This window comes from Tupaia chinensis, unplaced genomic scaffold, assembly GCF_000334495.1.
Source record: "Tupaia chinensis unplaced genomic scaffold, TupChi_1.0 Scaffold000504_1, whole genome shotgun sequence".
Lineage (NCBI taxonomy): Eukaryota > Metazoa > Chordata > Mammalia > Scandentia > Tupaiidae > Tupaia > Tupaia belangeri.
In genome coordinates, this window is record NW_006160016.1 from 215,427 (window position 1) to 230,220 (window position 14,794).

Genomic DNA, 14,794 nt, shown 5'->3' on the forward strand with positions numbered 1-14,794 from the left:
TAGAACTTTCCATACAAAAACCACGAGATAAAATTTTTTCTCACCCCAACATGAAACCTTTTCAAAGATTGACCACATGATAGGGCACAATGAAAGCCTCGACTGATTCAAAGGCATGGAAATTATAACCAGTATCTTTAAGGACCATGATGGAATTAAACTTAATTATAACTGCAAGTGAAATCCTCAGAAATACTCGAATACATAGAAACTAAATAATCTACTCCTAAATGTCTCCACAACCAGTAAAGAAAGAAAGATTAAAATTAAAAGTTTCATGAAATCCAATGACCATGAAGGAATGAGTTTCCATAAACATTGGGAGACTGTGAAAGCAGTTATAAGAGGGAAGTTCATAGCAATAGGTGCACATAAGAAGAATATGGAACAAAGGCAAATGGATCACCTCACATTGCGCCTCAGAGAATTGGAAAAGCAACAGCAAAAAATTTTTTAAAAACTCCAGGAGAGAGGATATAATAAAGATAGAAGCAGAAAAAAATGAAATAGAAAATAAACGAACCATACAGAAAATAATTGAAAGTGAAAGCTAGTTCTTTGAAAAGATAAACACGATACACCACTTGTGAGACTTATTAAGAAGAAGAGAGAAAGGAACAAGATAAATCAAATCTGCAATGAAGCAGGCAATATAACGACAGACATAGTAGAAATGCAAAACATCATTAGAGAATACTATGAACAACTATACGCTAAGAAACAGGACAATCTGGATGAGATGGACAAATTCCTGAACATATATAACTTACCAAGATTGAGCCAGGAGGATATAGAAGGTCTAAATAGGCCCATAACAAGCCAGGAGATTGAATCAGTAATAGATAACCTCCCAACAAAGAAAAACCTGGGCCCTAATGGCTTCACTTCTGAATTCTACCGAACTGTCAAAAGAGAGTTAACCCCCATTCTACTCAAGTTATCCCTAAAGATCACAAAGGATAAATCTTTCCATAATTTGTTCTATGAAGCCTCTATCAACTTTATCCTTAAAACAGATAAGGACAGGACCAGCAGTTGGTGTAATGGCTATGTCACTGGACTCCCATGTAGTCGACCGCAGTTTGAGTCCCGGACCTGGTGGCTTAAACTCACGCTGGGCGTGTACATGTGCGTGCCCAAGATCCCAAGAGGAGATTGGAGGAGAAGGGATTGTGGCATGGCCATCCCCAATGGGGAGTGATTTCTTGCTTTTTGTCTCTCTGTCTCTCTCTGTCTTTCTGGCAAGCGTACATGCTCTATAACAAACACCTCTCCAAAAAAAGAAAAATAAAACAGATAAGGACAGGACAAGGAAAGAAAACTACAGACCAATATCTGATGAATATAGATGCAAAGATTCTCAACAAGATACTAGCAAATCATATCCAACAACTTATAAAAAAGATTATACATTATGATCAGGTAGGCTTTATTCCAGGAATGCAAGATTGGTTCAACATATGCAAAAATATAAATGTAATACACCATATTAATAGGAAGAAAGATTAAAAACCACATGATCATATCAGTTGATGCAGAAAAAGCATTTGATAAGATACAACATCCCTTCATGAGCAAGACTCTCAGTAATATGAGCATAGAAGTATCATTTTTCAACACAATAAAAGCTATCTATAAAAATCTCATAGGGAATATTATCCTAAATGGAGAAAAGCTGAAATTTTTTCCACTCAAAATGGGTGCAAGACAAAGATGTCCACTTTCTCCCCTCCTTTTCAATATAGAACTGAAAGTCTTTGCCAACACAATCAGAAAAGAGTAAAAAATAAAAGGCATTGAAATAGGAAAAGAAGAGGTGAAACTCTATTTGCATATGACATGATTGTACATGTAGAAGACCCAATGGTTTCAATGAAAAAAATTCTGCAAGTAATACATGAATACAGTAAAACTGCAGGATACATAATCAACATACAGAAATCAATGACATTTCTATATGCGAACAACAGACACACTGAGATAGAACTGAAAAAAGTGTTTCATTCCATTTACCATAGCTAGAAAAAGTAAAAGATACTCAGGAATAAATATAACCAAAGAAGTTAAAGACCTCACAAGGAAAACGACAAGAAGCTAAAAAAGAAATGGAAAATGACATAAAAAAGTTGAAGGACATCCCATGTTCCTGTATTGGAAGAATTAATATAATCAAAATGGCAATTGTACCCAAATTAATCTACATATTTAATGCAATCACGATCAAAGTACCAGACCTGTACTTCACAGATCTAGGAAAGACAATCATAAAGCGACGGGAAGTTCGTACTGGGCAGGAGGCGAGCGGTCTGTGGCTGAGGCGAAAATGCCTCATGTAAAAGCAGCTCAAGCTGGAAGATAGGGCCCTGCAAGGAGACGTCTTGCAGAACAGTTTGCAGCTGGGGAGATAATAACTGACATGGCAAAGAAAGAATGGAAACAGATTACCCATTGGCCAAGGTGGCTTTTGTTGTATTTATCTTGCTGATAAGAATTCTTCAAAATCAGTTGGCAGTGATGCACCCTGTGTTGTAAAAACTGAAACCCAGTGACAATGGACCCCTTTTTACTGAATTAAAGTTCTATCAATGAGCTGCTAAACCAGAACAAATTCAGAAATGGATTCATGCCCATAAATTGAAGCACCTGGGTGTTCCTAAGTATTGGGGGTCTGGTCTGCATGATAAAAATGGAAAAAGTTACAGGTTTATGATAATAGATCGCTTTGGGAGTGACCTTCAGAAAACATATGAAGCAAATGCCAAAAGGTTTTCTCGGAAAACTGTCTTGAAGCTAAGCCTAAGAATTCTGGATATTCTGGAATACATTCACGAACACGAGTATGTACACGGAGATATCAAAGCCTCGAATCTGCTTCTGAGCTACAAAAATCCTGACCAGGTTTACTTGATAGATTATGGCCTTGCTTATCGATATTGCCCAGAAGGAGTTCATAAAGAGTACAAAGAGGATCCCAAAAGATATCACAACAACACTATTGAATTCACAAGCATTGATGCGCACAATGGTGTGGCCCCATCAAGACATGGTGATTTGGAAATACTTGGTTACTGCATGATCCAGTGGCTCAGTGGCCATCTTCCTTGGGAGGATAATTTGAAAGATCCTAACTATGTTAGAGATTCCAAAACAGAGAAAATATTGCAAGTTTGATAGACAAATGCTTCCCTGAGAAAAACAAGCCAGGTGAAATTGCTAAATACATGGAAACAGTGAAGTTACTGGACTATACTGAAAAACCTCTTTATCAAAATTTATGAGATATTCTTTGCAAGGACTTAAAGCTATAGGAAGTCGGTATGATGACAAACTTGACCTCAGTGTTGTGGAGAATGAAGGCTTGAAAGCAAAAACAGCAACAAGGAAGAGAAAGAAGGAAATTGAAGAAAGCACAGAATCTAGTGTTGAAGATATGGAATGTTCAAACTCACAGACAGAAGACACCACACAGACCCGTTCAAGAACCAGAAAGAGACTTCAGAAGTACATCAAATGCCATGAACCAATTTTCCTTTTTTTCCTTTCATTGGACTTTTGTATTGTGTTCTATTTTTGTGAGTCTTGTTCAGTGGAAGTAGTAATTAAATATCTGTGTCTTTGGAAAACAAACTTAAAGAAAAATACTTTGTACAATTTATTAAAGGCTAACGTATGGAATTCCCATATCGTCAAGTTATACTCTTTAAGCTTTCTCAAGCTGTGTGTGTTTGAGGTTTGGGAGTCCATGTAAGAAAAATGACTATAGATGATGTGCACTCTTCTAATCACTGTGCGTGGATAAAAATGTCTGCCAAAGTCCTCACTTTTAAGGAAATGCAAAACTTAAAATAAAAGTCTCTTTTTGCTTGATAACAAAAAAAAAGAAAAGACAATCATACAATTTGTCTGGAATCATAGAAGGTCCCGTATTGCCAAAGCAATCCTGCACAAGAAGAGTGGAATGGGTGTCATCTCACTGCCAGACTGAAAAATATACTAAAAAAATGTGCTAATCAAAACAGCATGGTACTGCAAAAAAACAATGAGATACCATCTAACCCCAGACAGAATGACTAAGATTAAAAAAACAAAAAATGATAAATGCTGACAAGGGTGTGGTGAAAGGGGAACTCTCTTACACTGCTGGTGGGAAGGTAAACTGGTCCAGTCACTGTGGAGAACAATTTGGAGATTCCTCAACTTGTACAAATAGAACTATCATATGATCCAGCAATCTCACTCCTTCGTATCTACCAAGGACAGAAGAATTCTTAATCGGAAAAGTGCTTTCGCACTGATATAAAAACAACAAGACCCTGACTTTTGACAGAAAGTGGATAAATATGGAAGATGTACTGCTGAATTAAGCAAGCCAGTTTATGAAAGAGACATTGTATGTCCTCACTTGATATATACCGAATATATATATATATAAACACGGTAAATATATGTGAATACCCGATATAGTGTGTGTGCAAGAGTAGAGGCTGAAGAACGAAATTCAGAAGAAAAATAGAGAGGCATAGCATGAATGTGACAAAGAAATGTGGTATTATCTGTTGAAGATAATTTTATAGTTTTATGAACTGGTCTAGGGAGAAATGCTTACATGTTGGAATATTCACTTTGTAAGGTAAGTAATGTGATTGAATGTATAAGATAAATTAAAATAAATAAAATATCTTAAGTTAGAAAAAGTAAATATGTATATTCAGGTTAAAACATGCCAAGAAAAAATTTTATCTTTTATGAAAGAATAGCAAAAGCATATGTGTGTTAAACAAGGAATTAAAATAGAGGTACAGGGCTAGCCCATGGAATGGTAGTAAATGTGGCTGAATCCCACATGCCCTTAATTGTGACTTGAGTCCCAAATCAGATGACTTAGAAAACACACAAAGTGTTTGTGCATTGTCCAAAGTCCTGATATGAGGAAAAAATGGTGTAGAGGTTATTGTGGCATGACCATTTCATGGAGGTGGTGCTGTCTCACTTCCTTGCTCTCTCTGTTTCTCTCTCTAGTGAATCCATGTTCTCCCTGGCAATAGGGGCTAGCAAGTGGCATGTTTATTTAGACGATGGACTCACACATAACTAATTATGGCACAAGTCCCAGACTTAGTAGCTCATTTTCTCACTTTCACTCTCTCTGTCTCTGTCTCTATCTGGTAAGCACACACACCCTACAAAAAATTTTTAAAATAATAGCGAGTGAAATTAAATAAAAAATACTTTAAAAAATTAAAAGAAAAAACAAAGAAAAAAATGGTTTGTGATCCAGAAGAATACATTCCTGTGTTTGTGGGTACCAAACTTGTCTCTGAGACAAAAGCTAGGAATATCTGCTGACTCTAAAAATAGGAATAGGTACTGTAAAAAAACAATGTTATTGACTATCACTAATTATTGTTTTAATAATTATTTATTTAATTTTACTTATCATTATTAGTTTTTAAATTTGCTAAAGGGCATGTACACTCACCAGAGAAGTAAGAGAAAAAAATAGAAAGAGAAGTGAGAAAGCAAGTTGCCAGGTTCAAGACACAGAATGTAGTCAGCCATGTGGGAATCTCACATCATCACCATCATGCCACCTCATGGCCTCCACTTTAATTCGTTAAGAATATACTGGGTTGCTGGAAAAGTCATGACACATTTTTCATTTATTTCTATGCAAAAATGTGACATGACTTTTATGACAACCCAATGCTATTGTCTCAGTTTTACAAAATAAATAAATGAATAAAAAATTGAGAAATGAAGAGAAACCCTACCTATTTTTGTAAATAATATTGATTATTATAATTGAAACACAGCCATGCCTATTAATATCCATAAGCTCTGTGAAGGTTTTCCTAGTACATAACAATAGAGGTGAATATTTGCAACAGAGACCTCATAATGTATAAAGGCAAAAATATTACTAGCCACATAAAAAAATTAACAAACCATGCTTGCAGATGTATATAAATAGACAGATTAAAAAAACATCCTTCTATTATATACTTAAAATAAAAATTTCACAAAAAATTGATACATAGGAGCAATCAAATTCCACTCCAGAATCAAATGTTTTATATTGAAACTGCTTTCAATATTTACCTAGGAGTTTATGATAATATTTACAGAAAAATCAAAATGTACAATGGGAAAAGTCTTTACACAAAGTGACATATTATATACAAGAAAAAATCAATAGAAATTAGGTTAGCATAAAAGGTATTAAGTGATTTTTGTCTTAATATAAATAAGAAAACTATTCATTACTATTGTGATGAACAAATATGATAAGCCATGGAAATAGTTTTCTCAAAAGGAAAACTCAGGAACGAGTAGAGATCTAGAATAAATTCTCATCCTTGGTAACATCATTGAGAACCACAAGATGGGCCAACCAAGATCCTCATGTGCTGAAGACTCAGTTTCAAATCACTTTGTTGTTATCTACAGATGAAAAAAATTATCCCAGTTTCATGAAATGGGCTCTTAATTTGGTGTATCTTGGTATTACCTCAGGGGCTTAATCTGTGCAAAATTACACAAAAGTGACCATTAGCTTCAACATGACAATTAGTAACATTGAATCGCAGGACCTTTGCTTTTTCTCCAGATGCAAAGCAGTGTATCCAGTGTCCTTCTCAAGAGTATCCAAACAGTGAGAGAACTCACTGCCTTCCCAAGTCTGTGACATTCCTGGCTTTTGAGGATGCTTTGGGGACAGCAATGGCCTGCATGGCTCTGTGTTTCTTTATCCTCACAGTTGTAGTTTTGGGAGTTTTGTGAAGCACCAAGATACTCCCATTGTTAAGGCCAGCAACTAGGCTCTCAGCTTTATCCTGCTTATCTCCCTCCTGCTATGCTTCCTCTGCTCCTTGCTCTTCATTGGCCATCCTAATGCAGTCACCTGTGTCCTCCAACAAATTGTATTTGACCTTGTGTTTACTGTGGCTGTTTCCACTGTTTTGACCAAAACTATTACTGTGATTCTGACATTCAAAGCCATGAAGCTTGGAACAATGAGGTGCTTACTGCTCTCAGGGGCTTCTAAACCCTGTCATTCCCATTTGCTCCCTGATCCAAATGATTATCTGTGGAATCTGGCTGGGAACCTCTCCCCCTTTCATTGACATAGACTCACACTCTGAGCCCAGAAACCTCATCATTGTGTGCAACAAGGGCTCAGTCACTGCCTTATAAGGTGTCCTGGCTACCTGGGCTTCTTGGCTCTGGGGAGTTTCTCTGTGGCTTTCCTGGCCAGGAACCTGCCTGAAACATTCAATTAAGCCAGGTTCATCACATTCAGTGTGCTGGTGTTCTGCAGTGTTTGGGTCACATTTGTCCCTATCTATCACAGCACCAAGGGCAAGTTCATGGTGGCCGTGGAGGTCTTCTCCATTTTGGCCTCCTGTGCTGGGCTCCTAGGCTGTATCTTTGCCCCCATGTGCTACATAATTCTGATTAGACCTGATGAGAACTCCTGGGAAGATTTAAAAAGCAGGAGTTCCAAATTAAACAGGCATTCTAAGGTTTTATCTCATAAGCCTGTATCACAATTTGAGGGTTTTGATCCAAAAATGCACCCTGGTTTTATATCCTCATGTGATAAAATAACTGAAAATGACTGACTTCTTAAATTCATTTTTAAAACAGTCATTTTGTATATAAAACTTAAACAGGTATTAAACCTGCAACTATGAATTTATCTTAGATTAGTGGGCAGTTTTACATTATGTGTATTGATTAATTGCTAAATTTTATTAACAGAGAGACAAAAAGCGAGAAATCACCCCTCAGGGAGGATGCCACACCGCAATCCTTTCTCCTCCATTCTCCTCTTAGGATCTTGGGCAAGCACACACACGCTCCCGGCGTGAGTTTAAGCCACCGGGTCCGGGACTCAAACCGCAGTTGACTATGTGGGAGCCCAGCGACATAGCCATTACGCTAACTGTTGATCCCAAAGATCCTGGTCTCACACATGGCCAATTGCAGTTCAAGTCCTGGAACTGGCAGCTTGTTTTCTCACTCCATTCTCCTCCCCTTGTATTTCTGGTCAAATTGAAGAAGAATAATAACAAGAACTGAATAAATAATTCTTTAGAATTACAGCCTAGTACCCCATGTTGCCCTATGGAATTATGGGTTTCCTAGAACCCCATAATTGCTTACAGTGATTACTGCTTCCTGGTACACAGATCCTAGTGTAATGACCTCCTCTCTGGGTTGGACTGCATTTAGTTACTGACTTCTAGACCAAAAAAAAAAAAAAAATTAAGAATTAAAAAAGATAAAAAGAATATGAGAAATGCGCCTACCAGAAATGTGTTATGTTTGTGATTTCTGTCTGGCTCTCTCCTGTGTTTATTCCGTCTGTCCTATCCCTGAATATTGGAAATCAAACTCAAAATTTCAATTGCTTTATGGTAAGGCTCCACTGGCAAAGAATTAACACAAGGCCCAAGCCAATAAACAAGAATGTATACTCCATTCCTAACAAACCTGCCAACAGCTCATGATTTCAGAAAGTGATCCTGCTTCATGAGGGCCTCAGTTGAGAACACAGCCTCATCCTCCTGAGACACCTGGAGGCAAAAGCAATTAGCTCAGCTGGGCCTGGGTTCTGGTCCACACTGTCAGGTAATACAAGATCTTTGTAAGCTTCAAAATTTGGTGTAAATTTGTCTCACAGAAACAGAGACTAGTAAAGATTTCCAGGCCCTGAGGTCTGGCTCTACCCTGCTTTCTCCTTCCTTTCTCCTTCTAGACTCTCTCCACCCACACTAGAGTGTTATAACTACCTTTCTGGTCTAATTTACCTCTTCCTCGTAGTCTCTGAACAGCTGAGCCTCTACCGTGAAACATTGCTCATGGATATGTGTATGGTTGGCTTCACTTATCTTCCTGGTCAGAGCAAAACTGTCTTTTCATTGAGGCCTTTCCCACCTGCCCACCAAGTGTCCTCAAGCTCTCCCTCACAACACCTGCATAGTTTCACTTGAGTGCTTTGTGTTTTTATTCAACTCACTTCAGAGAGTAAACTCCTCCAGGCAGAGATTATGGTTTTTAGTGCAACACAAGGGTTAACACTGTGCCTGTACAAAGTGAATGCTCAGTACACAGTTGGTGAATGAGTGAAATTATCTTGGAGCTTTGTTACTACCTTTGAGCAGCTCATATTTTTTATTTTTTATTTTTTGAGAGGTTTTTGCTGTAGGGCATGTGCGCTCACCAGAGAGTGACAGAGAGACAGAAAGTGAGAAATCACCCCCAGGGGGGATGTCCATGCCACAATCCCTTCTCCTCTTTTCTCCTCTCTAGATCTTGGGCACATGCACGTCTGGCGTGAGTTAAAGCTACCAGGTCCAGCACTCAAACTGCGGTCTACTACATGGGAGTCCAGAGACATAGACATTACGCTAACTGCTGGTCCTGAGCAGTTCATATTAAAGATATGGAAACCATCACAGAAACTGCAGAGTGGGTCAGAGACACGGGCAGCCAAAATAAACTCAAAGTGGATCTTCCCAGCTCACTGCTTCAGCAGAGTAGAGTGGGTACAATCTGCTTTCCTGTGGTCAGACATAACTACAGCCTGAGGCATGAAAACCCAAAACACATACCTTTGTTTGGCAGTCCTCAAGGCAGTGGCTCTCCAAGGGCTAAAGTAGATAAAAGAGCAGGATCACAAGGTTCCAGGGAAACTTAGGAGCCCAGAAGCCTCCTTCTCTCACTGATTCCACTGTCTTGGACAGTTTAGCTCACTCTAGCCAGACACTAGATGAATGGCCCCATGTTCAGTCATATTCTGCACTACCCATACAGTACCCCAAGCCTCAAGGTTGCTCTCTACTCTGAGGAACTCCCAGTAGAAAACATTTCCAGGGATCTCAGTGCACAGTGGGTCATCAGTAGATAACCAAGTCCAACAATCCCTTCTTTAAACCTGTGCAGTTCTTCAAGTAACTCAGTCAATTCATCCCTGTCTTGATCCATTTTCTGTTTCTATGTATGAATACCAACTGGAAAATTTATTTTAAAAGGAGTTTATTTAACTAATATTTTTGGAGGCTGGGAAGTCCAGGCTAACATGCCAGCCACAGGTGAGGGTCTTCCTGCTGTCATGACATGGTGGGAGGCATCTCATGGTAAGAGGACAAGCATGTGCCATCTCAGGTTCTCTCCTTTCTACAAAGCCAAGGGTCCCACTATGAGGCTCTCACCCAGATAACTGCATCTAATTCTAATTATGTCCCAGAGGCGCACCTCCCACTACTGTAAACATATGAACTTGAGGTTAAATTTCCTACTCATAAAATTTAGGACACACATTCAAATTACATCAATCTAACTTTGGAAGAAGTATCTGAGTTCTCCTCTCCTTTGACCCATTTTCACTAGGGAAGGGAACTCATTCTAGTTTCTAGTGCCCAGAGTGGTGGATTCAGGTTCAGACTTTGAAGTTTCCCTAGGGAATTCTGGCTCAGGAAGACTGGAGACCTTGGGAAACCACCACCATCAATGTGGCATTTTCACACTGCCCCATGCTTTGAGGTCCAAGTATGTTGCTGAGGGATTGGATATCTTGCATCCTGACCCAGATCTCTACACTTCTATTCTTTCCCCTTGTTCCTCCCCAATATCATCTTTTTCCTGACCCGACTTGTAAATTTACCATGTGTGTGCCTGTGTGCAAGGGGCAATGCTGAAAAATTACCAACAGGTGGCATGGTGGTTAAGGGTCCTGGACTCCCAAATGTCTGATTGTGGTTCAAGTCCTGAACCTGCCATCCATTTCCCTCTCTCTTCTTATCTCGCTGTCTCTCTCTCTGACTTTGTCCCTCTCTGGTAAAATAAAAGATAGATAGATAGACAGACAGACAGATAGAGATAAATAATTCTTAAAAAAGATAATGAATTGATACTTGGAAACAAGAAAACAGTATTCATTTCCAAATCCAAAGCAGTATCTTTTGTTTTGAGATAGTTCATATTAATTCATGGTATTTTCAAATAGTGTTACAATACATATAACAACTTACTTATATATAAATTCTTTTTTAAAGAATTATTTTGTTTAACTTTATTCATTTATTTATTCATTTATTTTAATTTGACCAGATGGGCAGAGTGAGAGAAAGAGAGACAGGGAGAAAGAGGGAAAGTGAAAAAGCAAGCCACAGAACCAGCAGTTGGCATAATGGCTATGTCGCTGGACTGCCATGTAGTCAACCGCAGTTTGAGTCCCAGACTTGGTGGCTTAAACTCATGCCAGGCATGTGTGCATGCATGGCCAAGATCCCAAGAGGACAATGGAGAAGGGATTACCTCGTGACCATCATCCTGCGGGGGCGGGGGGTGATTTCTCACTTTCTATCTCTCCATCTCCCTCTGTCTTTCTGATGAGCACACACACCCCATAGCAAAAACCTTTCTAACAAAAAAAAATAAAAAGAAAAAAAAACAAAGAAAGAGAAAGAGAAAGAGAGAAAGGAAGAAAGAAAGAAAGAAAGGAAGAAAGAAAGAAAGAAAGAAAGAAAGAAAGAAAGAAAGAAAGAAAGAGAAAGAAAGAAAGAGAGAGAAAAGCATAGAAAATAACATGAGTAATGGTTTGGAGTTTTCAAGTTTTCTTGCTGATTTGGGCACATAGGTAACAGCTGGCACAAGCCAGTATTCCCAAGTAGGCATTTCTGGCAAAGGAAGACTCCTAGTGGAAATGTATCAGAAAGCCCAGTACACCTAGATGCGGGGACATGCAGCTACGCATGATCCCAGCATGCATAGGTGCAGAAGAAGTTTGCCCTTCTTAGGTCCAGAGAGGGGCTGTTGGCACCATTCCTGAAGAAGGACCTGGAGCTTTGCAGAGGCCTGGGAAGAGTCCAGTGAGTGATGGGTGCCCTGTCCAATGGCTGTCACTTACTCCCTATAACAGCCCAGCTGATAACTACCCCTTCTGCCAGCTACTTCCCACAAAGCAATCAGAATAGTGAACCCAATACAGTCCCCAGAGTAAGAGGGTCTAAAGAGACAGGCAACACCCATCATGGCACATGAAGTAACTTCTTAATAATTGGTTAATAGATTAGGGCAGAATGTATTGTTGTGTCCCCAGGAACATTTTTGGAGGGGATCTAGATGGCATATATCTGGAACTGTGCATAGGAGGGGACTGGACAGCTCACCTGGAGTTCAGTGTACCTGGACCCCAGCCAGCCTGGGGGATAAGAGACCAAGGCAATACCTTGGTCAATGAATATCTTGAGGGTGGGGAACAGCAGAGGTGCTGAACTGTCAGTGGCCATGAATGGGTGAGCATGAGGGTGCCCTGGTGTTGAAATTTTCTGAAGACCTTGATGTCAGCCTACACATGCCCCAGTTTCTGGGAGCAGTAACTGCACCTAGAACTGTAGGGTGGGCAGTGGACTGTGGGCTGAGAAGTGTGGAGTCCCTAACTGCCCAGTCAATGCTCATTTGCCAGTTTGTAAATATGGTCCCCAAAATGTCAAGTCAGGTAGCAGAGGCTATTGATACTAATCACACATTTTTTTTTACAATTTTTGCCATGGGGTTTGTGTACTCATGAACGAGAGAGAGAGAGAGAGAGAAAGAGAAAGAAAGAAAGACACATAGAGAAAGACAGTAAGGGAAAATGAGAAATCACCCCCAGGAATTATGGCCATGCCACAATCCCTTCTCCTTTATTCTCCTGGGATTTGGGGCATACACACATACATTCCCAGCATGATTTTTAAAAAAATTATTTATATTGATTCACTATACATCATTACAGCATACAAAATGAAGATTTCCATCCAGAATACACCGTATGTGCTCAATCAAGCATATCAAATATGTGTTATTGTCAACAAATAATTTTCCATTTCTTGTTTCCTGTATATTTTGCTTTATTTTCCACCTTTGATTTCCTATCATTCACCCTGTGCCATATCCTACCCTCCTCCCACACTGTCTCTGATATCTACTATTGTTTTCTAGACCTTCCCCCCTCACATTTTATTGATTCAGTAAAGATCTTAATTAATCTAAAAATTATGAATAGCAAGCACAGCTGATATATACATATCCATGAAAACAAGTCTGACTTTAGGCATAAACCTCAGTGAGTAGAATGAACATACTGTAAAGTAGCACCCAACTTGCACTACGTATCTTACTTTTTTCAGCCATCAAATTGGTTTTTTTTTTTTTTTTTTTTTTGAGAGTCCTTTTGTTAGAGGGTGCGTGCATTCACCAGCAAGAGAAAGACAGAGAGACAGAAAGCGAGAAATCAACCCCCCATGATGGGGTGGGGTGATGGCCACATCGCAATCCCTTCTCCTCTGTTCTCCTCTTAGGATCTTGGACATGCATGCACACACACCCGACATGAGTTTAAGCCACCAGTTCTGGGACTCAAACCATGGTGGACAACATAGGAGTCCAGTGAGATAGCCAGTACAATAACGGCTGGTCTCATCAAATAGGTTTTGGTTTGTTTTTTTGAGAGGTTTTGGCTACAGGGCATGTGTGCTTGCCAGAAGGACAGAAAGAGACAGAAAGAAAGCAAGAAATCACCCCCCAGGGGGGATGGCCATGCCGTAATCCTTTCTCCTCCATTCTCCTCTTGGGATCTTAGACACACACGCACACGAACCAGCGTGAGTTTAAGCCACCAGGTCTGGGACTCAAACCACGGTCGACTACATGGTAGTCCAGCGACATAGTCATTATGCTAACTGCTGGTCCCTCAAATAGGTATTTTTAATGCTTTTTCTTTTTTTAAAGAAAAACAGTTCTATTTTATTTTACACTTATTTTTGACCCTCTGCCCTTTCCCACCCTCTTCTCACACTATCTCCGGTGTCTACAGTACTCTTCCATTCTCCCCCCCACACACATTGTATTGATCACACAATTTCTTAAATAATCTAACTAGTTTCAATAGCAAGTTCAGCTGGTAATTTCAAGAAAGCAGTTTCAACATAAATCAAAGAAATCATAAGGAATGCTGCTTGAAACTTAAAGTCAGGAAACAGGTTAGGTGATGGGGCCATGCAGACAACATAAGCTGGTAAAGAGGCTGCCTCCCATGTCTAAAAGGCAAGGCCTGGACTGGGAAGAAACTGTGAGGCAAGGCCCAGTTTATGAGCCCTCCCTTGTGTCATTGTACTCGTCTGTACTCAATTTCTCTGCCGTGAGCCTTACTGTTATTATGGTACCCTGCAAGGATAAAATATTACCCCCAACCATTACAATAAAGCCAATTAGTGATCTTACAGGAATGCGGTTTCCTAAGATGGGCACTCTAGGGCCAGGAAGTTTGAGACTCCCCCATCTGTCTGTTTTAAGCCAAAATTAACATATGTTAAGGTTAAGTTAGTATAAGCCAAAATAGCATTAGTAGCATGTGAAAACTAAGTTAGTTTAAGGCTAGTTTTATGTAAACACCCCTTGTTAAAGCTACAGGCCAAAGTTAACTCATGCTAGGCAAAGTCAGCACATTCACCACATAACAGGGATCCAGAGATAAAACAAAATAACTCACTAATTGACAGACTAAGCAAACAAAATATAGAAACCCATGGATTTTTTATTTTTTAAAAAAGGAAAAGTCTGGCTGGTGACAACAGGATGAATAAATTTGAAGGCTCCAGGGAAAGATTATCTATCTTAGCTGGGAGCTCTTATCTAAAGCAACATGTAGTTTTCAACTACAAAGAGTTTCTCATCTATGTGCTGTTGACTATGAAAAACTGCTAATAAAACATCCTGTGTTGTCTCCTGAGCTACAAGATCATCT

At 39.4% G+C, this 14,794-nt stretch overlaps 1 pseudogene; it reads left to right on the forward strand.

Annotated features, from left to right (window-relative positions):
- The first annotated feature begins 2,208 nt into the window (after positions 1-2,208).
- Positions 2,209-7,622, forward strand: LOC102487726 (serine/threonine-protein kinase VRK1 pseudogene; annotated as a pseudogene).
- The last annotated feature ends 7,172 nt before the right edge of the window (positions 7,623-14,794 follow it).